This window comes from Heterodontus francisci, chromosome 4 (assembly GCF_036365525.1).
Source record: "Heterodontus francisci isolate sHetFra1 chromosome 4, sHetFra1.hap1, whole genome shotgun sequence".
In the NCBI taxonomy this organism is placed as follows: Eukaryota; Metazoa; Chordata; class Chondrichthyes; order Heterodontiformes; family Heterodontidae; genus Heterodontus; species Heterodontus francisci.
The window spans coordinates 8,627,307-8,640,531 of NC_090374.1; the positions used below are offsets into that span (position 1 = coordinate 8,627,307).

The following is a 13,225-nucleotide window of genomic DNA, read 5'->3' on the forward strand; positions in this document are numbered from 1 at the left end:
AGAACCTTTATCTGGGTGTTATAGTTGCAGAGTGATTCTGGCTTGTGGTCACATGACAGCATCCTGGTACTTAGCTCATTAGCATACTGAGATCTTAAAGGGACATCATTCTTAAGGCAATCATACAACATCCCCTTTCTTTCCAAAGATAAGTCTCGTTACTTCTTCTTCTTCTTTGGCCTCCTTGTCTTGAGAGACAATGGGTAAGCAACTGGAGGTGGTCAGTGGTTTGTGGAGTAGCACCTGGAGTGGCTATAAAGGCCAATTCTAGAGTGACAGGCTCTTCCACAGGTGCTGCAGATAAAATTGGTTGTCGGGACTGTTACACAGTTGGCTCTCTCCTTGCGCTTCTGTCATTTTTCCTGCCAACTGCTAAGTCTCTTCCACCTGCCACTCTTTAGCCCAGCCTTTATGGCTGTCCGCCAGCTCTGGCGATCACTGGCAACTGGCTCCCACGACTTGGTGGTCAATGTCACAGGACGTCATGTCGCGTTTGCAGAAGTTTTTAAAGCAGAGACATGGACGGCCGGTGGGTCTGATACGAGTGATGAACTCGCTGTACAATGCGTCCTTGGGGATCCTGCCATCTTTCATGCGGCTCACATGGCCAAGCCATCTCAAGCACCGCTGGCTCAGTAGGGTGTATATGCTGGGGATGTTGGCTGCCTCAAGGACGTCAGCATTGGAGACACGGTCCTGCCACCTGATGTCATTGATTCTCTAGCCAGTGGAAAAGCCCCTGGAAAGAACGGCATTACCCCTGAAATAATCAAGAGTGCCAAGCCTGCTATACTCTCAGCACTACATGAACTGCTTTGCCTGTGCTGGGATGAGGGAGCAGTACCTCAGGACATGCGTGATGCCAATATCATCACCCTCTATAAGAACAAGGGTGACCGCGGTGACTGCAACAACTACCGTGGAATCTCCCTGCTCAGCTTAGTGGGAAAAGTCTTCGCTCGAGTCATTTTAAACATATTCCAGAAGCTAGCTGAGTGTGTGTACCCTGAGGCACAGTGTGGCTTTCGAGCAGAGAGATCCACCATTGACATGCTGTTCTCCCTTCGCCAGCTACAGGAGAAATGCCGCGAACAACAGATGCCACTCTATGTTGCTTTCATTGATCTCACTTCATTGAAGCCTTTGACTTCGTAAGTCTTGTATGCTACAAGTAAAAACATATAACATTGGATATCAAAATTATTTATACATGGATAGAGATTATGAAATTTACAGGTATGAGGATAGGGATGTGAAATTTATAAGTGCAGAGGCTTAAAAGTCCATATATCGTTTTGGTAGTTTGACAACTCTTCGAGATCTGCTTATGGTATAACCTTCTGGGGATGTGGACTTCACCCTTGGCTGTTTTTTGCCTACTGGCATGTTGTCAACATGTTGGTTGTTGTCCTGTTGTTCAGTTATATCCTCATTGTTGGAGTGTGTTCTTTCGAGTCTGCTGTGCGCAATTGGAGTATTGCACACTTTTCTTTAATTGGCTTCGGTTCCTTCTCAATACTGCTCTATTAGTTGTTGTAATCCTGTAGGACCTAGGCTCACTGCATACTTTGGATATCTCTGTGGGTAACCACGTTCTCATTGTGAGGTGCATGACCCCGACCTTTGTCCTACGTGTAGCTGAGGTAGATCCGCCCCTGTGTGTCGGTCATACACCATCTTCATTCTCCCCTGTTTTTCGAGCAGTGTCTCCTGCATCTCAGAGAATTTGGGCAGATGATGGCTTGGCAGAGTCGTCTGCACTTGTCTGCCAAACATGATCTCTGCTGGTGACGGTAAGCCCATATCCATAGGTGTAACTCTGAGGTGGAGCATGCAACAGGAAAATCTTGTTTCGTCGTCCTACAATTCAGGATAAGTGATTTAACTGTGTGAACTATTCGCTCGGCGAGACCATTAGATCTAGGATAATGTGGTGAGGATGTCACATGGTGGAGCCCCATTTGGCAGACAGATCCCTGAAAGGTTTGCCTGTATACTGTGGTCAATTGTCAGAAATGATTTCCTCAGATGCACTGAATAGACTGAATATGGCACTCAATGTGTCTGCAACAACCGCACTTGAAGAAGTGTTTTTCACATGTCTGACAATTGGAAATTTGCAGAAATAATCGGTGACTATGATAAAGTCGTCTCCATTAATGGAAAACAGATCAGTGGCGATTTTGGACCAAGGGACTGATGGAATCTCGTGAGGGTGTAGAGGTTCTTTGTGTTATTGCAGCTGGTGGCTCTGGCATGTCTCACACAGCCTCACTAACCTATTGATGTCACTATTGATCCCTGGCCAGTAAACAGTGTCTCATGCCAGTCGTCTCGTTCGCTCTATGCCCATATGGCCTTGGTGAAGTTGTGACAAGATGTCCTCTCGGAGAGTCTTGGGCACAATCACTCGTTTTCCTTTGAAGGTGACGCCTCTCCAGATACCGAATTCATCTCTGTAAGGCCAAAAGCATCCGAAGGTTTCTGGCACCTTTTTTATCATATCAGACCATCCTTCTATGAGGACTCTCCACGGTGCCTTCGTTGTGGGTCATTGGCTGTTTCTGATTGTAGTTGGTCACATTTGCGCTGACCAAAATGCAATAAATGGATTTTGAGCACATCTTCCACCTCGAGTCCATGCTGTCTATTTGTAGATCCAGTGGATCTTCTTCATAATTGTTCGGGTTTGGCAATCTGCTCAGCGTATCCGAGGTGACCATTTTAGTACCCGGTTTCTAGCAGACATCGAAGTCGTACCCTGTACTTTCACTAAATGCCGCTGTAGTCAAGCTGGTGCGCTTGTCAATGGTTTTTGCCAGATAATCTCCAGTGGTTTGTGGTCAGTTTTCTCCATGAACTGCTGACCAAACAGGGAGGTATGGAACATTGTGATCACAAACACAGAGCAAGTGTTTCATGCTCTGGGTTTAAGTAATTGGACTGTGCTGAGGATAAACATTTGGATCTGAATGCAATTAGGGGAGGCAATGGTGTAGTGGTAATGTCACTGGACTAGTAATCCAGAGCCCAGGCTAATCCTCTGGGGGCATGGATTCAAATCCCACGACAGCAGATGGTGAAAATTCAATACAAATTAATGAATTTGGAATTTTAAAAATGGTTAGTCTAATGGTGACCATGAAACCCATCTGGTTCACTGTTCACTAATGCCCTTTAGAGAAGGAAATCTGCTGTCCTCACCTGGTCTGGCCTACATGTGACTCCAGACCCACAGCAATGTGATTGACACTTAAATGCCCTCTGAAATGGCCTAGCAAGCCACTCAGTACAAGGGCAATTAGGGATGGGCAATAAATGCTGGCCTAGTCAGCAATGCCCACATCCCACAAATGAATAAAAAAAAAACTCATTTGCCATCCTGCAGGATGCATGTTTCTAGCTCTTCCTGTGAGGAATCGACTTCCAGGATTGTCTTCCTTGGATCGTAGTACTGCAGGGTACAGGTTTCTGCTGACAATGCTTGTTTGAGAGACTCAAACATATGCTGATGGTCCTCCTGCCATACAAATGGTACGTCTTTCTTTATGAGCTCTCTCAGTGATGATGCTCTGTCAGAAAAATCTGCATTGTATGATGCCAAGAAGTTGAATAATCCAAGACATCTCCGTCGATCTTCCTTATCTTGTGGAGTAGGCATGTACCTTAAATCTTCAACTTTGCCTGGGTCAGGATGGATTCCACAACCTAAATAGACGGAGCCAAAGAAATTGATCTGACTTACATTCAACTGGCAAGCCTTGCCGTTAAAAATGAGTCCTTCGCGACGAGCTACCACCATCAGTGAATGAAGATTTTGATCATGTTCTTTTTTGGTTTTGCCCATTTCTGCAATATCATTGACAATGCAAATACATCCAGGTACGTTTTCTATAATTCTGTCCATATGCTGCTGAAACAGATCTTGACTGACAGATACGCCGAAGGGTAGTCTCTGGAAACAATATCTTCCAAATAGTGTTCTGAAGGTGGTGACTTCTTGAGGTTCCTTAGCTGGGTGTATCAACCAATATCCATGTTTAGCTCCAACTTAGAGAAGAATTTAGCTCCTGTGAACTTGGGATTCAGTTCCTCTAGTGTTGAAATCTTGTGGGGGCATCTCTTTAGGGAGAGGTTTAGATGCCTCGGATCTAGACATATCCTAATTGCTCCATCCTTCTTCAGTATGCACGTAATTGAGCTGCACCAGTCTGTGTGATGATGCACATGACGGATGATGCCATTGTGTTCCATATCATCCAACTCACACTTAAGCTTTTCTTGTATGCGCACGCTGCACTTTGTGGGAGGGTTGATTGATGGAATTGCTTCCTTTCTGAGGTGCAGTACATCATCGCCTTTGAAATCTCCTATGGTGTTGAACCTGTCCTGGTACATTTGTTGTAGGTCATGGACTGAATCAGTGCGGGTACTCTTCTTCTGTAATGGGTACCTTGGTGATCTCATGGATAGTCACAATGTTGAGGACCTTACATGCTGGTAAGTTCTTTCTTCTTTCCACTTTTTGGGCCAGTATTTTCTTTTGAACATGCTCTCTTTTGGCTGTAGGAAGGGTAGCTGTTTTATCTGTGGTCTTCAATCTCAGATCTTGTGTTTACACCACAGCTGCCACCATGTAATGAGTTCTTTATGTTGTCTGATTCAACATAAAGGAGATACATGGAGTCCAGTTTGTTGAAGATTTCTAATAGGTTTATTAACAGTTAAACTATTACATATAGTACAGAGCAAACTATTTACAGAACCTTCGTCTGGGTGTTACAGTTGCAGAGTGATGCTGGCTTGTAGTCACATGATGCATCCTGGTACTGAGCTCATCACTCTTAAGGCAATCATACAATAATACTAAGGGGAACAGATAGGATAGAGAGAAAGTATTTCCACTATTTGGGAAGTCTAGGACTAGGGGGCATTGAATAAAATTAGAGACAGATCTTTCAGGAGTGAAATTAGGAAACACTTCTACACACAAAGGGTGGTAGAAGTTTGGAACTCTTCCACAAACAGCGACTGATGCTGGATCAAGTGTTCATTTTAAATCTCAGCTCGATAGATTTTTGTGATCCTATTTTGTACTGAGGGATATGGGGCAAAGGTGGGTATATGGAGGTCGGGTGCAGATCAGCCATGATCTCACTGAATGGCAGAACGGGCTGAAGGGGTTGAATGGTCCCCTCCTCTATGTTCCCCACCTCAACTTCGCTTAATTTTTTTGGTGATCCTGGGGGTCACCATTGACCAGAAACTGAACTGGAGTAGCCATATAAATATGATGGCTACAAGAGCAGGTCAGAGGTTGGGAATTCTGCGGTGAGTAACTCACCTCCTGACTCCCCAAAGCCTGTCCACCATCTACAAGGCACAAGTCAGGAGTGTGATGGAATACTCTCCACTTGCCTGGATGGGTGCAGCTCCAACAACACTCAAGAAGCTCGACACCATCCAAGACAAAGCAGCCCTCTTGATTGGCACCCCATCTACAAACATTCACTCCCTCCACCACCGACGCACAGTGGTAGCAGTGTGTACCATCTACAAGATGCACTGCAGCAACTCACAAAGGCTCCTTCCACAGCACCTTCCAAACCAGTAATCTCTACCACCTGGAAGGACAGGGGCAGCAGATGTGTGGGAACATCACCATATGCATGAGAGGGGCCGAGTGGCCTATTCCTGCTCCTAATTCGTATGTTTGCATATTCCCCTCCAAGTCACACACCATCCTGACTTGGAACTATATCACCGTTCCTTCACTGTCACTGGGTCAAAATCCTGGAACTCCCTTCCTAACAGCAGCGGTTCAAGAAGGCAGTTAGGGATGGGCGATAAATGCTGGCCTAGCCAGTGACACCCACATCCCATGAAATGAATTAGAACAAATTGGGACTCAGTGCAGGACATAGTGACATTGCAATTTCAATCCAGCAAAAGACCAAAGTCCATTTTCTACCATTCAGGTAGTCACATGATGCAACAATACTGGAGTTGTTGATTAATCACAGCAATCAATCTCTATCGATTAGTCTGCAGCAGACGTAGACAGGAGGTGAGGAAAAACTCCAGTGCTGGAGAGTGTTGGGAATCAAAGGTTCTTCCCAAGCCTGCCCCACTCACCACACATCACAGAATCACAGAATTGTTACAGTGCAGAAGGAGGCCATTCGGCCCTTCGTGTCCACACTGGCTCTCTGAAAGAGAAATTCCCTCAGTTCCATTGCCCTGCCTTCTCCCCATAACCCTGCACATTCTTCCTTTTCATATAACAGTCTGATTCCCTTTTTGAATGCTTCAATTGAACCTGCCTCCACCACACTCTCAGGCAGTGAATTCCAGAACTTCACCACTCACTGTGTGAAAAAGTTTTCCCTCATGTCACTTTTGCTTCTCTTACCAAATACTTTAAAAATTGTGCCCTCTCGTTCTCGATCCTTTCACAAGTGGGAACAGTTTCTCTCTATCTACTCTGTCCAGACCCCTCATGATTTTGAATACCTCTATCAAATCACCTCTCAGCCTTCTCTTCTCCAAGGAAAACAGTCCTAACTTCTCCAATCTATCTTCATAATTGAAGTTCCTCATCCCTGGAACCATTCTCGTGAATCTTTTCTGTTCTCTCTCCAATGACCTCACATCTTTCCTAAAGTGCGATGCCCAGAACTGGACGCAATACTCCAGCTGAGGCTGAACTAGTGTCTTATACAAGTTCAACATAACTTCCTTACTCTTGTACTCTATGCCCCTATTAATAAAGCCCAGGATACTGTGTGCTTTACTAACTGCTCTCTAAACCTGTCCTGCCATGTTCAATGACTTATGCACATATACACCCAGGTCCCTCTGCTCCTGCTCCCCCTTTAGAATTGTACACTTTATTCTATATTGTCTCTCCATGTTCTTCCTACCAAAATGAATCACTTCACATTTCTCTGCATTGAACTTCATCTGCCACCTGTCTGCCCATTCTGCCAACTTGTCTATGTCCTTTTGATGTTCGACACTATCCTCCTCACAGTTCACAACTTCTTCCAAGTTTTGTATCATCTGCAAACTTTGAAATTGTGCCCTGTACACCAAGATCTAGGTCATTAATATATATCAGGAAAAGCAAGGATCCCAACACTGACCCCTGGGGAACTCCACTACAAACCTTCCTCCAGCCCGAAAAACATCCATTAACCACTACTCTCTGTTTCCGGTCACTTCTCAGGTCATGTCTCACTTCACCAGGTCTCACATTAATGAGGATACGGGTGAGGGAGTAGAAGAAGCAACAACTCACAAAGAATAGAGGATGGGAAGGGGCAATGGAGTTTGTAAGTAATGATAGTATGCATGAGGCTTTCAGGAGCAGGTTGCAGTGGGGTTGAGGTACGTTAGAGATGGATGATGATGTGAGCTGGGACAGAGATAGAGTCACAGAGTCGTACAGCACAGAAGCAGGCCCTTCGGCCCACCGCGTCCATGCCGACCATAATGCCTATCTATACTAATCCCACCTGCCTGCATTAATTCCATATCCCTCTATGCCTTGCTCATTCAAGTTCCTGTCCAGATGCCTCTTAAATGTTGCTACTGTTCCTGCCTCCACCACCTCCTCAGGCAGCTCATTCCAGATACCCACTATTCTTTGTGTGAAAGATTTACCCCTTTGATCCCCTTTAAACCTCCTCCCTCTCACCTTAAATCTATGCCCTCTAGTTTTAGTCACCCCTACCATGGGAAACAGACTCTGGCTATCTACCCTATCTATGCCTCTCAATTTTATATACCTCTATCATGTCCCCTTTCAGCCTCCTTCGCTCCAGGGAAAACAGACCCAGCCTATCCAATCTCTCTTTATAACTCAAGCCCTCCAAACCAGGCAACATCCTTGTGAATCTTTTCTGCACCCGATCGAGCTGAATCACATCTTTCCTGTAGTGCGGTGACCAGAACTGCACACAGTACTCCAAATGTGGCCTAACCAACGTTATGTACAACTGTAACATGACGTCCCAACTCTTGTACTCAATGCCTCGGCTGATGAAGGCAAGCATGCCATATGCCTTCTTCACCACCCTGTGTACCTGTGTTGCCACTTTCAGGGAACTATGTACTTGCACCCCAAGGTCTCTCTGCTCAACAGCACTCCCCAGGGCCCTGCCATTCACTGTATATGTCCTACCCTGGTTTAACTTCCCAAAATGCATCACTTTGCATGTGTCTGCGTTAAATTCCATTTGCCAATCCCTTGCCCACTTTCCCAGTTGATCTATATCCTGTTGTAACCTTAGACAACCCTCTTCACTGTCCAATATACCACATATTTTGGTGTCATCTGCAAACTTACTAATCATGCCCCCTACATTCTCATCCAAGTCATTAATATATATGACAAACAACAGAGGGCCCAGCACCGATCCCTGTGGCACACCACTGGTCAACGGTGTCCAATCTGAAATACAACCCTCCACTACCACACTCTGCCTTCTGTCACCAAGACAATTTTGTATCCAATTGGCTAGCTCACCCTGGATCCCATGTGTTTGAAACTTCTGGACCAGCCTACCATGCGAGACCTTGTCAAAGGCCTTGCTAAAGTCCATGTAGACAACGTCCATCGCCCTGCCCTCTTCAATCCTCTTGGTTACCTCCTCAAAATACTCAATCAAATTCGTGAGACATGATTTCCCACGCACAAAGCCATGCTGACTATCCTTAATCAGACCTTGCCTTTCCAGATCATATAAATCCTGTATCTCAGAATCCCTTCCAATAACTTTCCCACCACTGATGTAAGGCTCACCGGCCTGTAGTTTCCTGGCTTATCCCTGCTGCACTTCTTAAATAAAGGCACAACATTAGCTATCCTCCAGTCTTCCAGTACCTCACCTGTGGCTAACAATGATACAAAACTCTCTGCCAGGGCCCCAGCAATCTCCTCCCTTGCTTCCCATAGCATCCTAGGATACACCTGGTCAGGCCCTGGGAATTTATCCACCTTAATGCGCTTCAAAACCTCCAACACCTCCTCCTTTGTAATGTTGATATGCTCCTGGATATCGCTGTTCCCTCCCTTGAACTCACCAGCTTCCATGACCTTCTCCACGGTAAATACAGACGAGAAGTATTCATTTAAGACCTCGCCCATTTCCCGTGGCTCCACACATAGATTACCACATTGATCCTTAAGGGGACCTACTCTCTCCTTCGCTACCCTTTCACTCTTAATATATTTATAGAATCTTTTAGGATTCTCCTTTATCTTATCTGCCAGGGAAATCTCATGGCCCCTTTTCGCCCTCCTAATTTCCTTCTTAATTGTACTCCTACATCCCCCATACTGCTCAAGGGACTCGCTTGATCCCAGCTGCCTATACCTGACATATGCCTCCTTCTTTGTCCTGACCAGACCCTCAATATCCCTCATCAACCAAGGTTCCCCAAACTTGCCAGCCTTGCCCTTCCATCTAACAGGAACATGAACTCTTCCGATCTCACTTTTAAAAGCCTCCCACTTGCCAGACGTCCCTTTTCCTGTAAACAACCTCTCCCATTCAACTTTTGAGAGTTCCTGTCTGATGCCATCGAAATTAGCCTTCCCCCAATTTAGGACTTCAACCTGAGGACCAGTCCTATCCTTTTCCATAACTATCTTGAAGCTAATAGAGTTATGGTCACTGGTCCCAAAGTGCTCCCCCACTGACACTTCAACCAGCTGCCCATCCTCATTTCCGAACAGGAGGTCGAATGTAGCCCCTTCTCTAGTAGGGCCATCCACATACTGCTTCAGAAAACTATCCTGGACACACTTAACAAATTCATCCCCATCTGATCCCTTAGCACTAAGGCAGTCCCAGTCAATATTAGGGAACTTAAAATCACCTACTATGGGTGATGGGTGATGGGTGATGATGTGAACTGGGACAGAGATGGGTGATGATGTGAACTGGGACAGAGATGGGTGATGATGTGAACTGGGACAGAGATGGGTGTTGATGTGAGCTGGGATAGAGATGGGTGATGATGTGAACTGGGACAGAGATGGATGTTGATGTGAGCTGGGACAGAGATGGGTGATGATGTGAGCTGGGACAGAGATGGGTGATGATGTGAGCTGGGATAGAGATGGGTGATGATGTGAACTGGGACAGAGATGGGTGATGATGTGAGCTGGGATAGAGATGGGTGATGATGTGAACTGGGACAGAGATGGGTGATGATGTGAACTGGGACAGAAATGGGTGATGATGTGACTTGGGACAAAGATGGGAGTTGATGTGAGCTGGGGCAGAGATGGGTGTTGATGTGAACTGGGACAGAGACTGGTGATGATCGGTGCTGGGATAGAGATGGATGTTGATGTGAACTGGGACAGAGATGGGTGATGATGTGAACTGGGACAGAGATGGATGTTGATGTGAACTGGGACAGAGATGGATGATGATGTGAACAGGGACAGAGATGGGTGATGATGTGAACTGGGACAGAGATGGGTGATGATGTGAACTGGGACAGAGATGGGTGATGATGTGAGCTGGGACAGAGATAGGTGATGATGTGAGCTGGGACAGAGATGGGTGATGATGTGAGCTGGGATAGAGATGGGTGATGATGTGAGCTGGGACAAAGATGGGTGATGATGTGAGCTGGGACAAAGATGGGTGTTGATGTGAACTGGGACAGAGATGGGTGATGATTTGAACTGGGACAGAGATGGGTGATGATGTGAGCTGGGACAAAGATGGGTGATGATGTGAGCTGGGACAAAGATGGGTGATGATGTGAACTGGGACTGAGATGGGTGATGATGTGAGCTGGGACAAAGATGGGTGTTGAGGTGAACTGGAACAGAGATGTGTGATGATGTGAACTGGGACAGAGATGGGTGATGATGTGAGCTGGGATAGAGATGGGTGATGATGTGAGCTGGGACAGAGATGGGTGATGATGTGAGCTGGGACAGAGATGGGTGATGATGTGAACTGGGACAGAGATGGGTGATGATGTGAGCTGGGACAGAGATGGGTGATGATGTGAATTGGGACAGAGATGGGTGATGATGTGAGCTGGGACAGAGATGGGTGATGATGTGAACTGGGACAGAGATGGGTGATGATGTGAGCTGGGACAGAGATAGGTGATGATTTGAGCTGGGACAGAGATGGGTGATGATGTGAGCTGGGATAGAGATGGGTGATGATGTGAGCTGGGACAAAGATGGGTGATGATGTGAGTTGGGACAGAGATGGGTGATGATGTGAGCTGGGACAGAGATGGGTGATGTTGGGAGCTGGGACAGAGATGGGTGATGATGTGAGCTGGGACAGAGATGGATGATGATGTGAACAGGGACAGAGATGGATGATGATGTGAACAGGGACAGAGATGGGTGATGATGTGAGCTGGGACAGAGATGGGTGATGATGTGAGCTGGGATAGAGATGGGTGATGATGTGAACTGGGACAGAGATGGGTGATGATGTGAGCTGGGACAGAGATGGGTGATGATGTGAGCTGGGACAGAGATGGATTATGATGTGAGCTGGGACAGAGATGGGTGATGATGTGAGCTGGGACAGAGATGGGTGATGATGTGAGCTGGGACAGAGATGGGTGATGATGTGAGCTGGGACAGAGATGGGTGATGATGTGAGCTGGGACAGAAATGGGTGATGATGTGAGCTGGGACAGAGATGGGTGATGATGTGAGCTGGGATAGAGATAGGTGATAATGTGAGCTGGCACAGAGATGAGTGATGATATGAGTTGGGACACAGATGGGTGATGATGTGAGCTGGGACACAGATGGGTGATGATGTGAGTTGGGGCAGTGATGGGTAATGATGTGAGTTGGGGCAGTGATGGGTGATGATGTGAGTTGGGGCAGTGATGGGTGATGATGTGAGTTGGGACACAGATGGGTGATGATGTGAGCTGGGACACAGATGGGTGATGATGTGAGTTGGGGCAATGATGGGTGATGATGTGAGTTGGGGCAGAGATGGGTGACGATGTGAGCTGGGACACAGATGGGTGATGATGTGAGTTGGGGTAGTGATGGGTGATGATGTGAGCTGGGACACAGATGGGTGATGATGTGAGTTGGGACACAGATGGGTGATGATGTGAGTTGGGGCAATGATGGGTGATGATGTGAGTTGGAACAGAGATGGGTGATGATGTGAGTTGGGGCAATGATGGGTGATGATGTGAGTTGGAACAGAGATGGGTGATGATGTGAGCTGGGACACAGATGGGTGATGATGTGAGTTGGGACACAGATGGGTGATGATGTGAGTTGGGGCAATGATGGGTGATGATGTGAGTTGGAACAGAGATGGGTGATGATGTGAGCTGGGACACAGATGGGTGATGATGTGAGTTGGGGTAGTGATGGGTGATGATGTGAGCTGGGACAGAGATGGGTGATGATGTGGGTTGGGACAGAGATGGTGATGATGTGAACTGGGACACAGATGGGTGATGATGTGAGTTGGGGTAGTGATGGGTGATGATGTGAGTTGGGGCATTGATGGGTGATGATGTGAGCTGGGATAGAGATGGGTGATGATGTGGGTTGGGACAGAGATGGTGATGATGTGAACTGGGACACAGATGGGTGATGATGTGAGTTGGGGTAGTGATGGGTGATGATGTGAGTTGGGGCATTGATGGGTGATGATGTGAGCTGGGATAGAGATGGGTGATGATGTGAGCTGGGATAGAGATGGGAAATGATGTGCACTGGGACAGATATGGGTGATGATGTGAGCTGGGACAGAGATGGGTGATGATGTGAACTGCGATAGAGATGGTTGATGGGAGCTGGGACAGAGATGGGTGTTGATGTGAACTGGGACAGAGATGGGTGATGATGGGAGCTGGGACAGAGATGGGTGATGATGGCAGCTGGGACAGAGATGGGTGGTGATGGCAGCTGGGACAGAGATGGGTGATGATGTGAACTGGGACAGAGATGGGTGATGATGGGAGCTGGGACAGAGATGGGTGATGATGGCAGCTGGGACAGAGATGGGTGATGATGGCAATTGGGACAGAGATGGGTGATGATTTGAGCTGGGACAGAGATGGGTGATGATGTGAGCTGGGGCAGAGATGGGTGATGATGTGAGCTGGGACAGAGATGGGTGATGATTTGAGCTGGGACTGAGATGGGTGATGATGTGAGCTGGGACAGAGATGGGTGATGATGTGAGCTGGG

At 46.9% G+C, this 13,225-nt stretch overlaps 1 protein-coding gene across 1 annotated transcript in view; it reads right to left on the minus strand.

The window, feature by feature from the left end:
* The window catches only part of LOC137368882 (complement component C7-like), a 308,317-nt gene that overhangs the window by 12,395 nt on the left and 282,697 nt on the right, over window positions 1-13,225 (minus strand). The gene's annotated exons all lie outside the window — the stretch shown is intronic.